Below are 26,404 nucleotides of genomic sequence, written 5' to 3'. Positions count from 1 at the left end.
TGAGTTCATTAGTTTATCATAATCATTTATTTCCATCATTTTAATAGACCACAAGAATTTCATTTTCAGTTCTCATAAATATACGTCCCATGCATAGAGACAAAAATAATCATTCATATGGTGAACACCTGGTAACCGACATTAACTAGATACATATAAGAATATCCCCTATCATTCCGGGATCCTCCTTCGGACATGATATAAATTTCGAAGTACTAAAGCATCCGGTACTTTGGATGGGGTTTGTTAGGCCCAATAGATCTATCTTTAGGATTCGCGTCAATTAGGGTGTCTGTTCCCTAATTCTTAGATTACCAGACTTAATAAAAAAGGGCATATTCGATTTCGATAATTCAACCATAGAATGTAGTTTCACGTACTTGTGTCTATTTCGTAAAACATTTATAAAAGTTGCGCATGTATTCTCAGCCCAAAAATATAAAGGGTAAAAAGGCAAATGAAACTCACCATACTGTATTTCGTAGTAAAAATACATATAACGTCATTGAACAAGTGCAAGGTTGGCCTCGGATTCACGAACCTAAATTAATTATATATATTTATATGTTGGTCAATATTTGTCTAACAAATTAGGTCAAGTCATAGTGTACCACAATCCTAATGCTCGAGACTAATATGCAAAAGTCAACAAAAGTAAATTTGACTCAAAATAATTTCCAAAAATCTATACATGATTAATATATAGTTTAAATATCGTCATTTTATATTTTTAAATATTTTTAAAAGATTTATTAGAGTAAATAATATAATTTATTTATTAATAAATAAAATTTTATATTAAATTTATATAATAAAATATACTTTTATATATATTAAGTAATAAAATTTATAGGGTTCATTTAATATCATAAAGATAATATGATAGCTATTATTAAAGTAAGTTATTACACGTAGTAAAATATGTTTGTATCACATATTTATTTGATAAAATAATATCTATAATGATAGTAAGTAAAAGTTGTACTGTTTTGTTATAATAATTATTATTATAAAAATATCAATATTTATAATTACTAAGATAACATTATGATAAAACGATAATTCTAATTATGATAACTTTAATATTTACGATAATTTTTAATATTATCTTTAAAATAATAATTCTATTTAAAATAATAATAATAATGATATTTTATAGTAACAATGACATTTCTATTAAAATGATAATTTTTGTTAAAATGATAGTTTTAATACTAACGATACTTTTAATAATAATAGTAATGATAAAAATAATAAGAACGGTAATTTTATCTAAATTAATATCTTATAATATTTTAATTTCATCATGATACTCTTACTCATTATTTCCTAATCGTTTCGTTTAATAGCTTTTAATCGTCTTTTATATCGTGTTCATAATAATGATAATAATAGTAATCAAAATATTTAGGTGTTACAATTATTTGTTTTAATTACACTAATATTAATAATGATAGTTACTATAATATTATTAACGATAATACTAATAATTATCTTAATGCTAATATAGTAATAATAATAATAACAATAACAATAACTATTTTTAAATAATGATATATATATATTAATAATGATAATAATAATAATAATAATAATACTAATAATAATAATAATAATAATAATAATAATAATAATAATAATAATAATAATAATAATGATAATTGGATAATAATAATAATAATACTAATTATAACTTTAACGATAATAACGATAGTAATAAAAAAAACAATTTTTAATGATAAATCTCTTTTATTGATAAAGATAATAATAATGATAATAATAAGATAAAACTAGAACGACGATAAAAACGACGATAATAATAATCATTTTTAATAAAAATATCGAAAATTCAATTGATTATAACTTCTAATCCGTTCATCGAAACCATTCGATATCTAAAGGAAAAGTTCTTAATTTTTCGCTAGCTTTCCAAGGACATGCATATCTTATACCTTATCTCAACCGCAAGTGTAACTAATTCAAGATTCAACCTAACCTGTCTAAGGGCAATATCAAAAGTACAAGCATGCATAATCCTAAATACTCGAGCACTAGTCAGGGATACACTATTAGTATGTAAAAGTTAAATTATGAGTACTCACGTATCAATATTGAGATTCAATATTGCAGGAAAGGTACGTAGACGCAACGGAAATGATAAACACTATATTGACCTCACGAGCATACCCATGAACCATACTCAATCACCTCCATAGCTATAACCCATAATTTCCTTAATCCTATCCTACTCGAAAAACAATTTCGAAATCACTCGGACAACACTTCGTCGTAATATTTTATGTATACTAATAATATCTTGAAATAATACGGAGTAAATATATATATGTAAATCGATTGAGAGAGTTTAGAGAAAAATATTTTCAAGTTTCTATGAAATAATGAAACCTATTGAATTCTATTTATAATAGATTTTTGAATTATTAAAGTGAATTATTAAAGTATGAATTATTAAAGTGAATTATTAAAGTATGAATTATTAAAGTGAATTATTAAAGTATAAATTATTAAAGTATGAATTATTAAAGTGAATTATTAAAGTTAAAGTAAAGTAAAAATAAAGTAAAGGTAAAGTTTAAGTATAGTAAAAGTATAAAACTATGTACGTATTATACGCGTATAAATATATATAATATTAATTTAAATCGTTATATATATTTAATAAAATAAAATATAAATATCGTTATCTGTATCATACTAGTTAAGTAATGAGTTGTCAAAAGTGGTTCTAGATATTTATAAAAGTTATATACGTTTTAATAATAAAGTTCTTTTTAAACTGAAAACGTTTTTGTACGTTTGAAACTAAATAGATCAATCGAGTCTTTATGAGATTCAATCTTCCACTATCCTTTGTCTAGTTCTCAATGATTGACAATTTGTTCTTATTTATAAATTACTTTACCATTTTCCGAATATTGTTAAAATGGAAAGATTTCTCAAATCAACGTGGGCCTTTCAACAGAGACTTGTAATCATAATTTAATATATCTGATAATTCAATCATTTGATCTTATCTTCTAATTCCATTGATAAACATTTTGAAACAGATACAATCATATAAAGTATTTAATCTAATATTTTGTTTACGTTTCAAGTTATAATATATACAAGGTTGAAAAAAACGCAAGACGGGGCCGAAACGGTAGCGACCTCAAAACGTCGCAACCGAAAAAACGGGGCCGAGACGGGGTCGAAACGGATGTTGACTAATGTTGACTTATATATATATATATATATATATATATATATATATATATATATATATATATATATATATATATATATATATATATATATATATATATATATATATATATATAATATAATATATATTTACACATATTTTAGACCTAAAAAACCTTCTTTGACAAGTTTGTACCTATAATTGCTATTAGCGTTAATATAATACAAAATGGAATACTAAACTAAGTCAATTTTGATTGATTTGACCGACTCATGACCGATTTTGACCGAATTTTTGACTTTTGACCGGCGTTGACCCAGTTTTTCCTGCATTTGACCTGACTGTTGACCGTTGACCGGCTTATAAGAAAACGGGACGGGGTCGAAATGATTTAGTCACCAAAATGTCGCAACGGGCGTCGCAACGAACGTAACGGATGCCGTTTACAACAGTGAATATATATACACATATACATATATAATCATATTCGTTTAATGGTTCGTGAATCGTTGGAACTTGGTGGAAGTTGAATGAATGTATGAACATAGTTTAAAATTCTTGAAATTTAACTTAACAAATATTGCTTATTGTGTCGGAAACATATAAAGATTAAAGTTTAAATTTGGTTGGAAATTTCCGGGTTGTCACAGTACCTACCCGTTAAAGAAATTTCATCCCGAAATTTAAGTGGAAAGGTCATGAATGATAATAAGTATGTTTTCATGATACATACGGGCTGAAAATTAGAGTTTTATCATCAGCGAATAATTTGGATAAACAATCCATTTATATGAAGAGTACGAATGAAGCTAACATAGAAGAGTGAAATGAGTAAGTGTAGATTCATCTTATCATTTGATGTAGATATGATTGATTCCCAGATTTCAAGGGATTTGAAGAAAATCTTCTTAATAAGATTTGACTCTCCGGTAATCAAGGAAATTAGGATCCGCTTTAAATGCGATCGTCCATTTTAATTATTCTGTCGGAGATTTTCTTATAAATTCACCTCCTTCATTTCCTTACAACTCACACCTTCTGTTGATGCATTTTATGCAAGTCCCTAGACATCTACCCACGTCCATTGCAGGTACAACAGTTTACAGGCCACCATGATTGCTCATTATTATCCTGTGTTTGTATGTGGTTACAGGAACTGCAGGAACGAGATTTAGATGTTTGACTATGTTAGACTTAGTCAGACGTACGAGTGAAGCCTCACTAGTACGGCTGACAGGCTCATACGCACGGTTGATGCTGAGCTAAGTCACAATTACAACCTAAATGAGAAGACACGAGTGAGTGATCACCCGTACGGCTGATGAAGCCAACTCGTACGTGTGATGAATGAATCGTATGGGTGAGTCAACAGCAGGGGTATATAAAGTCTTATGTTCTTCATTTTAGGTTAAGCCTCTTATTTGTTATACACACTCAGATCTAGTGAGCTCCTCCGATTCTCTCTCAGTCCAAATCACCCATTTGGTGAATAATAGCTCTAGGTGTTGATCTAATCACACTTGATTTAGTTGTGGTTTGACTAAATTAATCAAAAAAAAAACTTAACATATTCACTAGAGGGTTTGATTCACTTATTCTGCCATTGTGTGAGTTAAATCTGTTGATTTCTAAGTTCCTAGTCATGTTTCATCACCTTCTATTCTTTCCCCCTCAACTCATATTTTAAAGTATTCATCAATATGCTCCATCCAGCTCTGATTCTCGATATACTTCTAACTTTCATATCGGTCATTCTTCTTTTTCATCTACCGCCGGAAGAATCTATTTACTTCTACTATACTCTTGAGTTTATAGTGTTTCTAGTTCTCCCGTGTCTTTATATTGCTATATGCATCGATATATGGTTTATAATTTCTGGTTTGTCGTTGGGCTTTATATGTTCCCTTATATTTCAAAGTCTCTGCTTCTGTCTTCTATAATCATTATCATTCACAGTTAATGCTCTCTTTTATTTGCTGCAATTTATACCCTAATTTCTATTTCGGAGTTTTGTCCTTTCGTTTCTTCTTCTTGCGATTAAGCATCGCTTGTAATGGTCCAGAATTCACAGATATGAATTTCGGAATGAACATTGTTAATGTTCTAGGAAGAAAATTGTGATGGCACGATCTTGACTTGTCAAATTACTAGAATACCTTGGAAAAGGCCGAATCATCAAGAAATATTTTCTTGATATTTTAGAGGTTAAATAGAATACAAGAGTCGTATAACATGGCACATGATGATGTTATGATCTGTGAATCATCACGTTCCATTTAGAAACTCAGCATGACTTACTGTAATATAATCACATTGATCAAGTGTCATTATATTATACTAATTCATGCTTTAGTTCTCAACACTACTTCAAAATATTCCTATTTTAAACTTGAATCTTTCAGAATTTAGAAACTAAAATAGTTTCTTTTACGATGTAATACAGATAGCGCGAAGAGGTAAATGATTTCAAATAAGAAAAATTAAGAAAATATCTTCAGAAATATGGAGGATATTTATAATGAAAGATATGATGATATTTTAGAATTTCTAATATCAGAGGATGATGAAGAATATTGTCCGCAGGGGTTTAGAGTCAGGAGCAAGGTATTCGTTAATGACTTCAGCAGGTACTGAATCATTTGGATCCTTTAAAGTCAGGTTCAGTCTTTGTAATTTGTCCACAGCCTCCTTCCTACTTTGCTCAATCCATTTTCCAGTTCCAAAACTTCTTTTTTTCTGCGCTTTGCCAGCACACTTCATCATTATCATCCAGCTTTTACCATTTAAAGTCGTTTATAGTTTTTGCTGCTTCATCAGCATTTTTTCCATTTTCGGAGAACCAATTCGTAGTTCGGAGTGTTTTTCAGAAACTTCACATTCAAATTAAGTCCAGAAGATAGACGTTATATATACACATATAACTGTTGGCGCAGACATGCTGCAAGATTTCAAAATACTGATTGCTAATTCCCAATGATTCGTATGGCAATTCTCATTACAAGATGCGAATGAGTAAATGATGGGGTTTCAATGAATAATTATGATGACTTTTTGGAGAGGCTAAAGTCAAAGGGTAATGAAGTTGTTGGTACATCTGCTAATAATATGGTGGAATGTAAAAGGTTCCCTGGTAACGATGGTATATATCTCAAGGTTATAATAAGGTTAGTCTGACTGAAAAGTCGAAGTTGACTTGCTGGAGCTGTGACAAAACTGGCTACTTTGAATAGGAGTCGAAAAGTTATTTTTGCTAATAAATGCCAAAGAATCTGACGCGGATACGTTGTTTAAACTTTTACTTTGGTTTCAAGAGTTTTTCGGGTACATAACTGTGGGTAACATGTGGTTGGATCATCATCTCGATTGCTCATCATTCGAAGTGTCTTCAGAAATTTTCAAAGGGTTTGAACACAGATTGTAATCGTTAACATACATTTGATGTTCTAACACAGTTTTGAAGTCAAAATATAGCTTGTGAAAGATGTAAGGATCTAAGAGTGATGATTTTGGTCATATCTCAAGTTAAATTTTGAGATTTCAAAATCAGAATATGTAATTAAATTTTGAATGAGTATGGTTGTTTTGATTTCTATAAAAGAATGTATATTGTTGTGAAAGTAGGGAGTATAATGGATGATTTGCTGAATCAGATTCGAAGAATGTAACATATTAATTGTGAATTTATATATCTCTCGGGTATTACCTACCCGTTAAAAAAAAATTTCACAATTAATATTTTGTACAAAAGAATTTTATTACAGTCTTTATGAAAATATATATATGTATATTTTCTTCAGATGTAACATAGATTTAATGAGTTAATGTTAAATTAAACTCATTTGATTTACGGTTGAAACTAGAATTGAATAATCCCTAAAGGCTTTAAAAAGTACATAACTTTTACGCAGTATTTCTTTAATGACATTGAAATTATGAATCAATACTTCGTTATTTGTTGATGTATGGTGTTCGGTTCGTGGAATTCTTGTGAATTTCGCAAAGTACGAATGATGTTATCTGAAAAGTTTCGGGTACATTGATGATGAAAGTGTAAAATCAAATATATACATGATTTATTATGAATTGGAATTTGTTGAATTGCAACAGAGATTGTAGTTAACGCTGGTTAAGTTGCGGCCGAAGGACGTACATTATTGCATATTTGTAATATGAATTAACCGAGTAGTTAAGATTCACACACAATAACTTAGCACTGAAAGATTTATTTCAATATATGTATATTATATATATATATATATATATATATATATATATATATATATATATATATATATATATATATATATATATATATATATATATATATATATATATATATATATATAATATACATATAATTTCTTCAGAGGAAATGAGTTAATTCTTCATAACTCGTCGATACAATATAAACGTTATTGATTCGTAATGATGTCCACAGTGATTCTTGAACTGACGGAGTTTGTGATGTTATCGGTGTTGTTGATTCGGATGTTGACTGTACTGACGATGCAGGTAACGCTGATGGTACTATTGATGTTGTTGGTAAAGCAAGTTTAGCTTGTTAATCACACACCATTTTTGTCAGGGTTTCTACTCTTCCTTCCATCATTTTGGTTCGCTTAACTGATTTATGGTTAGGGCTAGATTAGATAATCTCTAAGACTTTAGAGATTACATAATCGCCGCGGAATGTTTCTCCAATGAAGTTATGAATTAATACTTCGTCAGTTATTGTTGTTGGTACTTCTTGGTATCTATGGTGCGTATGACGTTGATGCTCGTGGGACAGATTGTGAAGTTGAGGTTTACGACGCGGTTGTGGTTGGAGGTGGTAATGGTACTGTTGGCGTTGATGATGGTGGTACTGGTTATGCTGCTGATGCTGCTGCTGGTGTTCGTAATCTCTGCACCATATTCTCCAAAGCCACTACCCGAGCGCGAAGCTCGTTGACTTCTTCTATTACACCGGGGTGATTGTCGGTTCGGACGAACGGATAAATAAAATCTAAAATTTGATGTAATATATAATCGTGACGAGATACTCTGGAAATGAGCGAGAAAATGGTGTTTCGGACAGGTTCGCCAGTAAGTGCTTCAGGTTCTTCATCAAGAGGGCAATGTGGTGGATGAAAGGGATCACCTTCTTCTTGTCTCCAATGATTGAGGAGGCTACGAACCCACCCCCAATTCATCCAGAATAGGTGATGACTGATTGGTTGATCTATTCCGGTCACACTGCTTTCGGAGCTTGAATGGGATTCCATTTCGGAATCTGAGTGACATGAACTGATGACGAATTCCATTTCGTACGATTGGATAAAGGATTTTTTTTTTTCCGATATGAAATGATTTTGGCTAACGGATGGTATTCTAATTACATAGAATATATATATATATAGATCAAAAGATTTAGTAGATTACGGAGGACTTTGCGGGATATGTCAGGCAAAGTTTAAAGTAACAGATACAATAAGATATGATTTAGCAGATATGCTAAGATATGAATTTTTGTCTATACACTATTCATGCAATCAATACAGCAAGACGTGTCTTAGACTAAAAATGATAAGCAGGTAATTTCCTGAGGATGATAAGTAGTTAATTTTCGACACAAAATGATAAGCAAAATTTTTGACATGCAGATACGGTCAAAGTCCAGACTCACTAATGCATCCTATCGACTTATCAGTTAGACACACTAATGCAGACCTGGTTCGCTAAGACCACCGCTCTGATACCAACTGAAAGGACCCGTTCATATACATTATAAACGATTCACAATAGTTGATTACATTGCGAGGTATTTGACCTCTATATGATACATTTTACAAACATTGCATTCGTTTTTAAAAGACAAACTTTCTTTACATCTAAAATTGACAGGCATGCATACCATTTCGTAATATCCACTATCCAACTATAAATTGATTTAATAATAATCTTTGATGAACTCAATGACTCGAATGCAACGTTCTTCAAAATATGCTATGAAAGACTCCAAGTAATATCTTTAAAATGAGCAAATGCACAGCGGAAGATTTCTTTAACACCTGAGAATAAACATGCTTTAAAGTGTCAACCAAAAGGTTGGTGAGTTCATTAGTTTATCATAATCATTTATTTCCATCATTTTAATAGACCACAAGAATTTCATTTTCAGTTCTCATAAATATACGTCCCATGCATAGAGACAAAAATAATCATTCATATGGTGAACACCTGGTAACCGACATTAACTAGATACATATAAGAATATCCCCTATCATTCCGGGATCCTCCTTCGGACATGATATAAATTTCGAAGTACTAAAGCATCCGGTACTTTGGATGGGGTTTGTTAGGCCCAATAGATCTATCTTTAGGATTCGCGTCAATTAGGGTGTCTGTTCCCTAATTCTTAGATTACCAGACTTAATAAAAAAGGGCATATTCGATTTCGATAATTCAACCATAGAATGTAGTTTCACGTACTTGTGTCTATTTCGTAAAACATTTATAAAAGTTGCGCATGTATTCTCAGCCCAAAAATATAAAGGGTAAAAAGGCAAATGAAACTCACCATACTGTATTTCGTAGTAAAAATACATATAACGTCATTGAACAAGTGCAAGGTTGGCCTCGGATTCACGAACCTAAATTAATTATATATATTTATATGTTGGTCAATATTTGTCTAACAAATTAGGTCAAGTCATAGTGTACCACAATCCTAATGCTCGAGACTAATATGCAAAAGTCAACAAAAGTAAATTTGACTCAAAATAATTTCCAAAAATCTATACATGATTAATATATAGTTTAAATATCGTCATTTTATATTTTTAAATATTTTTAAAAGATTTATTAGAGTAAATAATATAATTTATTTATTAATAAATAAAATTTTATATTAAATTTATATAATAAAATATACTTTTATATATATTAAGTAATAAAATTTATAGGGTTCATTTAATATCATAAAGATAATATGATAGGTATTATTAAAGTAAGTTATTACACGTAGTAAAATATGTTTGTATCACATATTTATTTGATAAAATAATATCTATAATGATAGTAAGTAAAAGTTGTATTGTTTTGTAATAATAATTATTATTATAAAAATATCAATATTTATAATTACTAAGATGACATTATGATAAAACGATAATTCTAATTATGATAACTTTAATATTTACGATAATTTTTAATATTATCTTTAAAATAATAATTCTATTTAAAATAATAATAATAATGATATTTTATAGTAACAATGACATTTCTATTAAAATGATAATTTTTGTTAAAATGATAGTTTTAATACTAACGATACTTTTAATAATAATAGTAATGATAAAAATAATAAGAACGGTAATTTTATCTAAATTAATATCTTATAATATTTTAATTTCATCATGATACTCTTACTCATTATTTCCTAATCGTTTCATTTAATAGCTTTTAATAGTCTTTTATATCGTGTTCATAATAATGATAATAATAGTAATCAAAATATTTAGGTGTTACAATTATTTGTTTTAATTACACTAATATTAATAATGATAGTTACTATAATATTATTAACGATAATACTAATAATTATCTTAATGCTAATATAGTAATAATAATAATAACAATAACAATAACCATTTTTAAATAATGATATATATATATATATATTAATAATGATAATAATAATAATACTAATAATAATAATAATAATAATAATAATAATAATAATAATAATAATAATAATGATAATTGGATAATAATAATAATAATAATACTAATTATAACTTTAACGATAATAACGATAGTAATAAAAAAAACAATTTTTAATGATAAATCTCTTTTATTGATAAAGATAATAATAATGATAATAATAAGATAAAACTAGAACGACGATAAAAACGACGATAATAATAATCATTTTTAATAAAAATATCGAAAATTCAATTGATTATAACTTCTAATCCGTTCATCGAAACCATTCGATATCTAAAGGAAAAGTTCTTAATTTTTCGCTAGCTTTCCAAGGACATGCATATCTTATACCTTATCTCAACCGCAAGTGTAACTAATTCAAGATTCAACCTAACCTGTCTAAGGGCAATATCAAAAGTACAAGCATGCATAATCCTAAATACTCGAGCACTAGTCAGGGATACACTATTAGTATGTAAAAGTTAAATTATGAGTACTCACGTATCAATATTGAGATTCAATATTGCAGGAAAGGTACGTAGACGCAACGGAAATGATAAACACTATATTGACCTCACGAGCATACCCATGAACCATACTCAATCACCTCCATAGCTATAACCCATAATTTCCTTAATCCTATCCTACTCGAAAAACAATTTCGAAATCACTCGGACAACACTCCGTCGTAATATTTTATGTATACTAATAATATCTTGAAATAATACGGAGTAAATATATATATGTAAATCGATTGAGAGAGTTTAGAGAAAAATATTTTCAAGTTTCTATGAAATAAAGAAACCTATTGAATTCTATTTATAATAGATTTTTGAATTATTAAAGTGAATTATTAAAGTATGAATTATTAAAGTGAATTATTAAAGTGAATTATTAAAGTATAAATTATTAAAGTATGAATTATTAAAGTGAATTATTAAAGTTAAAGTAAAGTAAAAATAAAGTAAAGGTAAAGTTTAAGTATAGTAAAAGTATAAAACTATGTACGTATTATACGCGTATAAATATATATAATATTAATTTAAATCGTTATATATATTTAATAAAATAAAATATAAATATCGTTATCTGTATCATACTAGTTAAGTAATGAGTTGTCAAAAGTGGTTCTAGATATTTATAAAAGTTATATACGTTTTAATAATAAAGTTCTTTTTAAACTGAAAACGTTTTTGTACGTTTGAAACTAAATAGATCAATCGAGTCTTTATGAGATTCAATCTTCCACTATCCTTTGTCTAGTTCTCAATGATTGACAATTTGTTCTTATTTATAAATTACTTTACCATTTTCCGAATATTGTTAAAATGAAAAGATTTCTCAAATCAACGTGGGCCTTTCAACAGAGACTTGTAATCATAATTTAATATATCTGATAATTCAATCATTTGATCTTATCTTCTAATTCCATTGATAAACATTTTGAAACAGATACAATCATATAAAGTATTTAATCTAATATTTTGTTTACGTTTCAAGTTATAATATATATACACATATACATATATAATCATATTCGTTTAATGGTTCGTGAATCGTTGGAACTTGGTCGAGGTTGAATGAATGTATGAACATAGTTTAAAATTCTTGAATTTTAACTTAACAAATATTGCTTATTGTGTCGGAAACATATAAAGATTAAAGTTTAAATTTGGTTGGAAATTTCCGGGTTGTCACATGAACCCACACCCTCTTAATTCGTTGTTAAGTATAATTTTATTACCTATAGTTTCTAGTAAATCACATCTAATGAAAATGATTTGTTAGATGATAAAACTAAAATCACTAATTATATTTTATTCATAATCTTTTTATTTATCCGTACAAATTTATTACTCCGTAATTCATTTTCTTATTCCGGAACATATACCCAAAGACAGTAACTGTCTATTTTCAAATTTGGATAAAAAAATCTACTTTGTGGACTAATTGTCTTTTATTGGTGATAGTTCCAAATGTATAACTATTTGCATACGCATAAGAGTTTGTACTAAAATAGTTGTAAACTGTTTGAATGCTAAGTTCCAAATTAAAAAAACAATTCAAGTTACTCCATGATATGACCAATCAGCATTGCGTCCTGCAACATTCTTCTTTTTTACAACAGCTAATTGTTTACTTACAGATTTTACTCCATTTATCAACCACAAAGGATTTTTTTAAGATTTAACGAACCGGAGAGTCATTCCTCAAACATTTTAGCCTATTCCTTTTCAAATCGAAATGACAAAGGCGTTTGTATTGACATGATTGATGAAATTAAATGACGTCGCGACCGGATGAAAGAAACTAAAAAGGTAGTGCCAAAGCCGGTTAATTTAGTTCACTTTGTTAATGGATATGTTGGTTGGTTTAAGTCCATGGTCTTTAAGTTGTTGACGTGAAACATTTACATTTCCTGTTTTTGATCTTTTTGTAATTTGCTATGCCCTTTAGAATTGTTTTGATTGATGTATGTTTTGTTTTCGATTGGCTCGGTTAGAGTTAGCTAGTTTTAGATATCGTTTGTGGTTCTAATAAGTTTACTTTTAGCGAGCCATTTTTTGTTTCTTGCTAGATTGGATGTGTCGGTTCATATGTTCTTTCATTTATTGATAAAAGAATTTTTAATTTTGATAGTTTCGTTATTTTAGTCAAAAAATAAATAAAATAAATAATTTGATAGATCACATGACAACAAGTCAAAAAGGTGTTTGTAAACACAAATTTTAGGAGCTTGTATGAGTTAAAATTTATATTTTTTAATAATCTATGATTTTCAGCTTATTTTAACTGCAAAGATTTAAAATAAAATTAAAAATTTTCGAAAAAAAGAAAGCAGTTAAAGTACCTTTAGAGCACTGAATGCCACTCAATGTCAGTTTCAGTGTTTTGCTAATGACTAGACTAGACTGACACTGAAAAACTGATATTGGTGATAAAGTGGAGAAGTCGTTCAGTATCAGTTTTCAGTGTCTTGGGAAAAAATATTTATTATTTATTATTTATAGTTATTTATTTAAATATTTTTAAGTTAATCAATATTTATATTAGTTAATTTATTTTTTATTATATGAAAGACAAGGTTTGGAATCACTGACGGGGATAGAAACCACCCACCTGATCATTGTCCACGCACACGTGGGCTTTTGAACGGAAACCTGAACCGCATAATAGAGACCCGATCCATCAATCCATACGGGCATGTGAACCAAGGAAAATTTTTGAAATGGAACAATAAAACCTCCATTGGGACTTCTTAGGAGGCATGGTAGGCCCCAAGAATCGAAACTGTGGCCTCTATATTTATTGTAATTTTTATATTAAAAATAACACATTTAAAATAATACAAATTGGCGAGTACAAAAATTCCAAAAATACAATTACATAATTTCGTAAATACGATTACATAATTTATACTACGGGTACACAATTAAATAACTAATTAGTATAGTATCCGGCACCGGAGTTATTCGTGTGCATGCAGAAAGGATGATAAATGTTAGGATTGGATTCAAGATACCAATTAATTTTGTTATTGTGTATATTGGCTTCTGTAAGTAACTAAAGCGGGGTGAATAGTTACTTAATGGTTTTTTAAAACTTTTTCAAAATCTTTAACAATCAAAACATAAGTTTTAAGTGTGAAAGCGTTTGTGTTTGTTAATGCAAGTATGTAAAGAATGTAAGTGCACAAACACAAGGATTTATAGTGGTTCGGGAGGATGTTAACTAATCCTCCTTAATCCACTCCCCGATTCACTAATCGGGAGTTAGCTTCACTAAGCATTTCTTCAAACCGGGTGGAGATCTGTTTACACCAAATGATCTTTAATGAGCCACACCAAATGATCTTTAATGAGCCACACCAACTTACTCAGATTAAACGTGTCTCTACCTTGGACAAGTATTAATTCCCAATGGAATTAATCATCTTTCTAGATCCCTTTAAGGATGAAAAAATCACTAGGTCAAGTGATGCTCTTATCACAAGATCAATTCTACTAACTCAATCTCTCATAGTTCTTCAATAGGTCACACCAACTTTACTTAAATCAAACTTGTCTTCACCTTGAACAAGTATTAATTCCCAATGGAATTAATCAACTTCCTAGATCCCTTTAAGAATGTTGAATCACTAAGTAAGATGGTATTTCCTATCACAAGAAGTATTTAACGTTCTTGACCCCCCAAGGAAGTATCTCACAAAGTAAACTTAAAGATGCAAATGATAAGCATGAAGTTTATAATGTAATTCTAGTTAGTGTAAGTAGAATCTCTCTCTCTCTCTCTCTCTCTCTCTCTCTCTCTTATAATATCTCCATAGATATGTGCTTGAGGCTTGGGAGATTAGTTGATGTGACTTTGAAAGTGTGTTGGAAAGAGGTGATCTTCAATTGCTCCAAGGCTTGGCTTTTATAGGCAAGAGAAATTCAAAACCGGCCCTGTGCGGCTCACCTCACGGTCGATCGTGGGTCGACTGTAACGACCCGACTTTTTCGACTTGCTTTTGTGCTTTGTGCCTTTACGAAACTACGTATTTGTGCGTACTGAGCTATATTATACTCTGGGATCTTACTACATGTGGATTACTTTCGTTTATATGTTAAAACGTGTCATTAAGTACATAGGTTACTTAACTTGATCCCCGAAAGCCTTTACGACCGTTAGTGTCACTTAACGTTTAGAACGAGCTATGTTTGTCGGTACAAGTTTAACTTTGGTCATAATCGGAATATTATGACTACGAAATACTAATTTTTATTTTATAATAACAATTACTTGGGCTTTTGGATGCTTAATTACGCTTAGTAATTTACTAGAACATACTAGTTAGTCTTGTTGGACTTTCTACCTTATTGGACTTTAGCCCACCCTACTCTAGCTAGTGGACTATTTAATTAGCCCAATTAGTAGTGGATTATGACCCAATTATATGTAAGACAAATGCCCATTTATAAGAGCCAACATACTAGCATTTTTGCTTACCATTATCCTTAATGTTGCATGGGATCCTAACAATAATCACCACCTTTAGACCACCACTAATCAAAAAGCAACTTGTCCCCCCCTTTTGTCCCCCCAAAGTCGACGGCCAAAGGGCCTCCCCACCCCTATAAATATCAAGCCATTTCCTCACATTTCACACTTGATTTCATTCTCATTTTTCACACACTTGTTCTCTTATTTTCTCTCTAGTCTTTTTCACTCTAAAACTTGTAAGTTTCTTGATTTTCTTCTTCTTCTTCTTCTTCCTTTCTTGGTCACGACATCATCATCATTGGAAGATCAAGCTCTTTAGCTTTTAAATCTTGTTATATCTTGTAGATTCAAATTTGGATTTGAATCCTTCAAGAACATGGAAGATTCAAGCTTCATAGCTTTGAATCTTCACTTATTTTATTAGATCTAAATCTTTTAGCTTATAATATTTGTATTTTGTTGTAAAGATCCAAACTTGTGTTTGTGGTCTTCATGTAACTTGAAGATCTAGCTTCATGCTTCAAGGATCTCCAAGAACAACCAATATTCAAGCTTTCTAGCTTTGAATCTTCATTTCTTTTGTTGGATCTAAATTTTCTAACTTATGATCTCATTATTTTGTTATAAAGATCAAAAATTGTGTTTATGATCTTCATGTAATTTGAAGATCTAAGCTTTATGTTTCAAGATCTTCAAGAACACCAAAGATTCAAGCTTTCTAGCTTTGTAATCTTGATAATGCTAAAAACGAACATATATTTCATAGCATTATTCCTCAAGAAAGACAAGCTTTTAGTTGCAATTGTCCTATTTACAAGTGACATTCGTTTAAATAATAAAAGGTGAAGACAAAAGACAGATTCGACGAATTGAAGACGCAAACGACCAAAAAGCTAAAAAGTACAAAATACAATCAAAGAGGTTCCAATTATTGATAAGAAACGTCTCAAAATTACAAGAGTACAAGATTTAAAACGCAAAGTACAAGATATTAAATTGTACGTAAGGACGTTCGAAAATCTGGAACAGGGACCAGAGTCAACTCTCAACGCTCGACGCAACGGACTAAAAATTACAAGTCAACTATGCACATAAATATAATATAATATTTAAATAATTACTAAAATTATTTATATATTATATTTATTTATATAATCCGTCGGCAAGAAAGGCTCCAAAATGATGTGAGCTGTAAAATCGAACTCCGCGACTTGCGGAGTTCAAAGAAGGAAAAGGCCGCGACTCGCGGAGCTCACCTGGACGAAAATTCCTATAAAAGGCAACGCATTCTGATCGTAAAAATATCCATTAATCTATCTCTCTCTCTCAATATATATACGTAAATATATATATATAATTTATATTTTAATTTTAATTTTAATTTTAAATCCTAATAATAAGGGTATGTTAGCGAATGTTGTAAGGGTGTAAGTCGAAATTCTGTCCGTGTAACGCTACTCTATTTTTAATCATTGTAAGTTATGTTCAACCTTTTTAATTTAATGTCTCGTAGCTAAGTTATTATTATGCTTATTTAAAACGAAGTAATCATGATGTTGGGCTAATTACTAAAATTGGGTAATTGGGCTTTGTACCATAATTGGGGTTTGGACAAAAGAACGACACTTGTGAAAATTAGACTATGGGCTATTAATGGGCTTTATATTTGTTTAACTAAATGATAGTTTGTTAATTTTAAATATAAAGATTTACAATTGGACGTCCCTATAAATAACCATATACACTCAATCGGACACGATGGGTGGGATATTTATATGTACGAATAATCGTTTATTTAACCGGACACGGGAATGGATTAATAGCCACTAGAATTATTAAAACAGGGGTGAAATTATGTACAAGGACACTTGGCATAATTGTTAACAAAGTATTAAAACCTTGGGTTACACGCAGTCGATAACCTGGTGTAATTATTAAACAAAGTATTAAAATCTTGTTACAGTTTAAGTCCGCAATTAGTTGGAATATTTAACTTCGGGTATAAGGATAATTTGACGAGGACACTCGCACTTTATATTTATGACTGATGGACTGTTATGGACAAAAACCAGACGGACATATTAAATAATCCAGGACAAAGGACAATTAACCCATGGGCATAAAACTAAAATCAACACGTCAAACATCATGATTACGGAAGTTTAAATAAGCATAATTCTTTTATTTCATATTTAATTTCCTTTATTTTATATTTAATTGCACTTCTAATTATCGCACTTTTATTTATTGTTATTGTATTTAATTGCATTTTTAATTATCGTACTTTTTAATTATCGCAATTTTATTTATCGCAATTTCCTTATCGTTATTTACTTTACGCTTTAAATTAAGTCTTGTATTTATTTTTAATATTTTACATTAGGTTTTAACTGCGACTAAAGTTTTAAAATCGACAAACCGGTCATTAAACGGTAAAAAACCCCCCTTTATAATAATTAATATTACTTATATATATATTTGTATTTTTATAAAATAAAACTAATATAGCGTTAAGCTTTGATTAAAAGATTCCCTGTGGATGAACCGGACTTACTAAAAACTACACTACTGTACGATTAGGTACACTGCCTATAAGTGTTGTAGCAAGGTTTAAGTATATCCATTCTATAAATAAATAAATATCTTGTGTAAAAATTGTATCATATTTAATAGTATTTCGTTGTAAAAATAAATCTATTTTATATACACCTCGCATAACATCAAGTATTTTTGGCGCCGCTGTCGGGGAACCCAATTTCTTGCTTAAAAGCCGGAAGCGCAACGCTAAATAAAAAAAAATTATTTTTAGTTTACTTTTATAAAAATACGTTTTAAGAAAACAAAAATTTAAATATTTTTAAGAGTTTGTTAAATAATTGAGTTTTATAAAGTTTCTTTTTTTTTTAAAATATAAATTTTATTTAAATATTTTGTTTTTATTAAAACATAAAATCAAAAACCGAAAAAAAATATATATATATAAATCTGTTTTTAAGATTTTTTATTTATAAAATTATAAAGTATTTCTATTTTTATTTTAGTTTTTTTAATATAAGTTTTTATTATATAAATATTTTTATTAAAACAGAAAATATAAAACAGAAATAAAAAAAAAAGTAAAACGTCGAATTTAATACTGCACCTGATCTGAATTTTCATTCACCGCGACTCGCGAAGATTTTTGCCAGGTGGAACCGCGACTCGCGGAGCCACTCTGACACCGACAGAAACCCTAGTCAGCAATTAATTACGAGGTAATTATTATAATTATTATTATAAAACCCTAATTAGGTTTTAATTAATTATTTATTTTAGTTTTTATTATTATTTTGTTTAATTAGTTTAATTAAATTTTAAAATTAATTGTTTTAATAAATAAATAACATAAAAATAATATTTTTATAAAAATTGTACTTTTTAGTATATTTTTATATTTTGTCCCTTTTTATTTGTTTTAGCGTAATAATTTGTATTTTTCGCTCGTATTTAGTTTTAAATATAGTTTTTGCCATAGTTATTTTTACTTCTAGATTTTTAGGCTTTGCCGTAAAATCCCTTAAGTGCTTTTTCTTTAGACTAAGATTTAGGTGCTTTAGAATTTTGCGACGCCTTTTTAAGTTTTAGTTCCTTTTTAAGATATTTGGGATATAGTTTTACTTGTAAGATTTAATATTTTTAGAAGCAACTTTTAATTCTTAGTTTTTAGTGCCTTTTTAAGTTTCAACGCGCTACTTTCTTATTTTTATTTTTAGACGCCTTTTACCTATGTATCAATTATCACTCCAATTAGTAATCTCAATTTGCGATTATAATTTTAAGTTAGTGATAGTAATAAGGTTGGGTTAGTCGAGTGTTTTTAAGTTCTATAAGTCATTCTTTTTCTTTCTTATTTTTCGACGCCTTTTATTTTTCAATTCTTTTCTTTTTCGACGCGCTCTTTTTCTTTCTTATTTCTCGCCATTCTAGTTTTTAGGACATAGATTTTTATTCTATTTCTTATCTAAATTTCTTAAAATTACGAAAATTTATTTTAAGTGGTTAAATTGATAGACATCAAAATTTTCTGGTTCGTAGTAATAGTTGGATTTGTACGTGGACCGGGTTATTGGAGCCAAACAGTACTCAATTATATTGAGACCAAACGAATCCTGCCCCTCTGCTGCATCTTTTGGCTATTCGAAACGTGGGCAAAATCAGAAAAGTCTATTAATTGGATAACTTATATAATTTTTCTTTCCTTTTAAAAACTAATAGGATATTCAGTGAATGCACCGAGCAAGACGTTCACCACCTTTTGTACGTTCACCACCTGTAACTAGATCAAGACATCTAGCAAATATTACCGCCGTTGATTTTTATTTAGAATCGTCATCCAGTCGACCAAGTACTCCAATTCAAATTTCCGATAATCCATTTTTTGAACCCGACCTCACAATTGAGAATCCGGAGAATATTCAGGGACGATTCATAGATCCTGAACCATTAATTTTTCCTCCGGAACCACCAATCATTCAAACAGAGATTGTTGAGGACCGAACCATTAAATCAGAATCCTCTAGTGATTCAGATTCAACAAATTCAATTATGGAAAATCTGGAACCTTTAAGCATGGAAGACCGAATGAGAGCTAAACGCACTGGCCAAGGTCACGCAATTACTCATCCAGACATTAATGCACCAGATTATGAAATCAAAGGACAAATTCTACACATGGTGACTAATCAATGCCAATTTAGTGGTGCGCCGAAAGAAGATCCAAATGAACATCTTCGTACCTTTAATAGGATATGGACACTATTTAAAATAAGAGAAGTGGAGGATGAACAGATATATCTCATATTATTTCCCTGGACTTTAAAGGGAGAAGCCAAAGATTGGTTGGAATCGTTACCTGAAGGGGCGATTGATACATGGGACGTGTTAGTTGAAAAATTTCTTAAACAATTCTTTCCGGCATCTAAAGCCGTAAGACTTCAAGGAGAAATTGTTACGTTCACAGAAGCCAAATGAAACTCTATATGAGGCGTGGAAAATATTTGGAAAGTTATTAAGAGGATGTCCGCAACATGATTTAGACACTTGTCAAATAGTACAAATATTCTACCAAGGATGCGACATCACTACAAGGAAAGACATCGATATAGCAGCTGGTGGTTCCATTATGAAGAAAACAGAAACTGATGCTTACAAAATTATTGATAACACTGCTTCCCACTCACATGAGTGGCACCAAGAAAAAGATATCGTTAGATCATCTAAGGCAGCTAGAGCCGATTCTAGCCATGACTTAGATTACATTTCAGCAAAGATAGATGCTGTCGAGAGACGAATGGAAAAGATGACTAAAGATATCCACTCAATACGAATTAATTGTGAGCAGTGTGGAGGACCACATTTGACAAAAGATTGTCTCAGTATTGAACTAACAATGGAACAAAGAGAGAATATTTCATACATAAACCAAAGGCCTGGAAATAATTATCAGAACAATTATCAACCGCCAAGACCAATTTACAATCAAAACCAGAACTATAACCGAAATATTCCATACAACAACCAACAAGGTCCTAGCAATCAACAAGTATCCAATAATACTTACAATCAGCAAAGACCTAATTTTCAAAACAAACCACCACAAACCGATGATAAAAAGCCAAATTTAGAAGATATGATGACGAAGCTAGTTGAAACTCAAACGCAGTTTTTCACATTTCAGAAACAAACTAATGAACAAAATGTTCAAGCATTTAGAAATCAACAAGCTTCTATTCAAAATCTGGAACAAGAAGTAAGTAACCTAGCAAGGTTAATAGGTGAAAGAAAACCGGGAAGTTTACCTAGTGATACAAATGCTAACCCCCGGAATGAAACAGCTAAAGCTATTACCACAAGAAGTGGTACAACACTTAAACCACCTGAAATACCTGTAACTTCTGATGAAGCTATTCCTACTCCACAAGAACCACAACCTGAACAAGATAAGGAAACAGAACCGGTAGTTGAAAAGGTTAATGAAGATAACACAGTTAAGGCTAAACCTTATGTTAAACCATATCAACCACCACTTCCTTACCCAAGTAAATTGAAAAAAAGAGAAACTTGAAGCCGAGCAATCCAAATTCTTGGATATGTTTAAATAGATAAATGTAAATCTTCCTTTCATTGATGTGATTTCAGGAATGCCTAGATATGCTAAATTCTTGAAAGATCTAATCTCAAATAGAAAGAAAATGGAAGAACTCTCGGCTGTTACTATGAATGCTAATTGTTCAGCAGTGCTGTTGAATAAGATACCAGAAAAACTATCTGATCCAGGAAGTTTCACAATTCCATGTTTTCTGGGTAGTCTTAGTTCAATAGAAGCATTGGCAGACTTAGGTGCTAGTATAAATTTAATGCCGTATTCACTATACGCTAAACTAGACCTTGGAGAATTGAAACCAACAAGAATAAGTATACAACTAGCCGATCGATCAATAAAATATCCTAGAGGGATAATGGAGAACATGCTAGTTAAAGTTGGTACTTTAGTATTTCCAGTAGATTTTGTTGTTCTGGACATGGAAGAAGATTCTCAAGTTCCTCTCATATTAGGAAGACCATTCTTAAACACGGCTAAAGCAATGATAGACGTGTTCGGTAAGAAACTGACCCTAAGTATAGAGGACGAGAGTGTTACCTTTTCAGTTGATAGAGCAATGCAACAACCGCAATCTGCAGATGATACATGCTATTATATTCAAACTATAAATTCATATGCAGAATTGTTAGAAGAATTTCCAGAATTACAAGGAACGGGAGAATGTTCTTTAGGAGAAGGAACTGAACCAATTGATGAAGCTGAAATGTTAGCTACACTAATAGCAAATGGATATGAACCAACAACAGAAGAAATTCAAATGCTAAAAGAAGAAGACAGATATCGATACAAATCATCGATAGAAGAACCTCCAACATTAGAGTTAAAGCCACTTCCAAACCATTTGGAATACGCTTATTTACATGGTGAATCTGAGTTACCTGTAATAATATCGTCTTCTCTTACTAAAAATGAGAAATCACAACTCATTTCTGTGTTGAAAGCTCATAAACCAGCCATTGCATGGAAGATTCATGATATTAAAGGAATAAGTCCTTCGTATTGCACACATAAAATCCTTATGGAAGAAGGTCATAAAATGTATGTGCAACACCAACGAAGACTAAATCCTAATATGCAAGATGTTGTTAAAAAAGAAATTATTAAACTGCTTGATGAGGTTTAATTTATCCAATTTCTGATAGTCCATGGGTAAGCCCAGTTCAATGCGTGCCTAAGAAGGGTGGCATGACTGTCATTACAAATGAGAAAAATGAGCTTATTCCTACTAGGACTGTAACTGGATGGCGTGTATGTATTGATTATAGAAAATTAAATGACGGCACCAGAAAAGATCACTTTCCCTTACCTTTCATTGATCAAATGTTGGAAAGATTAGCCAGAAACAGTTACTATTATTTTCTTGATGGTTTTTCCGGATAATTTCAAATTCCAATAGCACCCGAAGATCAAGAGAAAACCACATTCACGTGCCCTTATGGTACTTTTGCTTACAAACGCATGCCATTTGGACTTTGCAACGCCCCTGCAACCTTTCAAAGGTGCATGATGGCGATTTTTCACGACATGATAGAAGAATGCATGGAAGTTTTCATGGATGACTTTTCAGTCTTTGGTGATACTTCTGAAACATGTCTAGTTAATCTGGAACGAATGCTTATTAGATGCGAACAATCAAATCTAGTACTTAATTGGGAGAAATGCCATTTTATGGTTAAAGAAGGTATCGTTCTTGGACATAAAATTTCAAAAGAAGGAATTGAAGTGGATAGAGCTAAAGTAGATGTAATTGCTAAACTTCCACATCCCACCAATGTTAGAGGAGTTAGGAGTTTTCTAGGGCATGCCGGTTTTTACCGACGTTTCATTAAAGATTTTTCTAAAATTGCCACTCCTATGAATAAACTCCTAGAAAAGGATGCCTCATTCACCTTTTCAGATGAATGCATCAAATCTTTTAATATTCTTAAAGAGAAACTCACTAATGCGCCAATCATGATAACACCAAATTGGAATCTACCATTTGAACTAATGTGCGATGCAAGTGATTTTGCAATGGGAGCCTTTTTAGGACAAAGGATTGAAAAACGATTTCAACCTATATATTATGCTAGTAAGATGTTACAAGGAGCAAAAACAAATTACACAACTACTGAAAAAGAACTCCTTGCTATTGTCTTTGCTTTTGACAAATTTCGTTCATATCTCGTTCTAGCAAAAACGGTGGTCTATATCGACCATTCTGCTCTTAGATACCTATTTTCGAAACAAGATGTTAAACTAAGATTAATCTGTTGGATCTTACTCTTACAAGAGTTTGATATTGAAATCCGAGATAAAAGAGGAGCAGAAAATCTCGCCGCTGATCATCTTTCTCGTCTTGAAAATCCCGAATTAGAAGTTCTAAATGAATCGGCCATACAAGACAACTTTCCTGATGAATATCTATTGAAGATAGATTATAATGAAATTCCATGGTTTGCAGACTATGCAAACTACTTAGTATGTGGATTCCTTGAAAAAGGATTGTCGTACCAAAAACGAAAGAAATTCTTTAGTGATATAAAACACTATTTCTGGGAAGATCCACATCTGTTTAAAAGTTGTCCAGATGGAATAATACGCCGATGTGTATTCGGAGATGAAGCTAGTAAAATCTTAAACCATTGTCACACAGGACCAGGAGGAGGGCATTATGGGCCTCAACTAACAGCAAGAAAAGTTTATAATGCTGGATTCTATTGGCCTACAATTTACAAAGACGCACACCTTCTTTGCAAATCCTGTGATGCTTGTCAAAGGGCCGGAAAAATAAGTCAACGTGATGAAATGCCACAAAATGTCATTCAAGTATGTGAAGTATTTGACATTTGGGGTATTGACTTTATGGGTCCATTTCCAAAATCTCATAATAATCTCTATATTCTCGTAGCCATTGATTATGTATCTAAATGGGCGGAAGCACAAGCTCTCCCAACTAACGATGCACGAGTTGTAGTCAACTTTTTAAAACGTCTTTTTGCAAGGTTTGGAACACCGAAAGCTTTAATAAGTGATCGGGGAACTCATTTCTGTAATAATCAACTTGAGAAAGTTCTTAAAAGATATGGAGTAACTCATAAAATCTCCACCGCATATCATCCACAACAAGTGGACAAGTTGAAAATACCAACCGAGCTTTAAAACGTATTCTAGAAAAAACCGTAGGATCAAATCCGAAGGAATGGTCCATTAAATTGGAGGATGCACTCTGGGCTTTTAGAACAGCCTACAAAACTCCAATTGGAACCACACCTTTTAAACTCGTTTACGGAAAAGCATGTCATCTTCCAGTAGAAATTGAACACAAAGCATTTTGGGCTTTGAAGACATGTAATCTTGATTTACATGAAGCTGGACGTCTACGGTTAAGTCAACTAAACGAATTAGAAGAATTAAGACATGAAGCATACGAAAATTTGTTAATCTATAAGGAAAGAACGAAGAAATGGCATGATAAAAGAATCAGAAGTTCAAAAGAATTTAAAGAAGGAGATAGAGTTCTTCTTTTCAATTCACGATTCAAGCTATTTCCTGGAAAATTGAAATCAAGATGGTCTGGACCATTCATAGTCAAAAGATTTTTCCCATACGGAACGATAGAATTAATAAATTCAAATGGGATTGAATTTAAGGTTAATGGTCACAGAGTTAAACATTACATACATGGTCCGATGGAAGTCGACAACGAAGTTAATCACAATTTCGATACCACAGCTAACTAAGTGTGGGGAGAATCAAGTCTTTAAAGGATAATATATATTTCTGTTAGAGTTAGATTTTCTGTTTTCGTGTAATTCTCGAAAATGGAACCCGAATGGTCTTTCCCTAGCAGACCCTAAAGAACTAGTCTTCTCCCCCCATTCTGAATTTTTATTTTTTTAGGTTTTTATGAAATGAAGACTTCCTGTGAACTAAACCATGGTCTAATGCTACACGCTTTTATCACTAAACGTAATAATGACACACTTCCGAGTGAACTAGTATCAGTAATTAGAGAAAGATTGGACGGAATAAGAAAAGAATCCAGATGCGAAGATAATAAGTTACAATTTGGTAAAGGAAAATCAAAATTCGCAGCAAAAAGAAGGGCACGACACCTAGAAAGATGTCACAAATACGGAAAATGGTCACATGGAGGTAAATGTTCAAATAATCAAACCTATTCAAACACCGAATTTGTTACTTTATGCAGAGACGGACCGTTCATATATTTAGAAGAAAAAACACTGAATGCTCGAGGTTACGCCTATGTAGCTATGGAAAACCAATTAAACCGACTATCTTATGAGTGAGATAGATCGTATCACTAAGAATACTATCTCACAGCTAAGTCTGTACAGTTTTTATTTTTTATTTTTATTTTTATTTTTAACCTTTTGATAATAAAC

The sequence above is a fragment of the Rutidosis leptorrhynchoides genome, chromosome 9 (assembly GCF_046630445.1).
Source record: "Rutidosis leptorrhynchoides isolate AG116_Rl617_1_P2 chromosome 9, CSIRO_AGI_Rlap_v1, whole genome shotgun sequence".
In the NCBI taxonomy this organism is placed as follows: domain Eukaryota; kingdom Viridiplantae; phylum Streptophyta; class Magnoliopsida; order Asterales; family Asteraceae; genus Rutidosis; species Rutidosis leptorrhynchoides.
The sequence above is the reverse complement of the archived record's forward strand: the minus strand, read 5'-3'. Positions refer to the sequence as shown.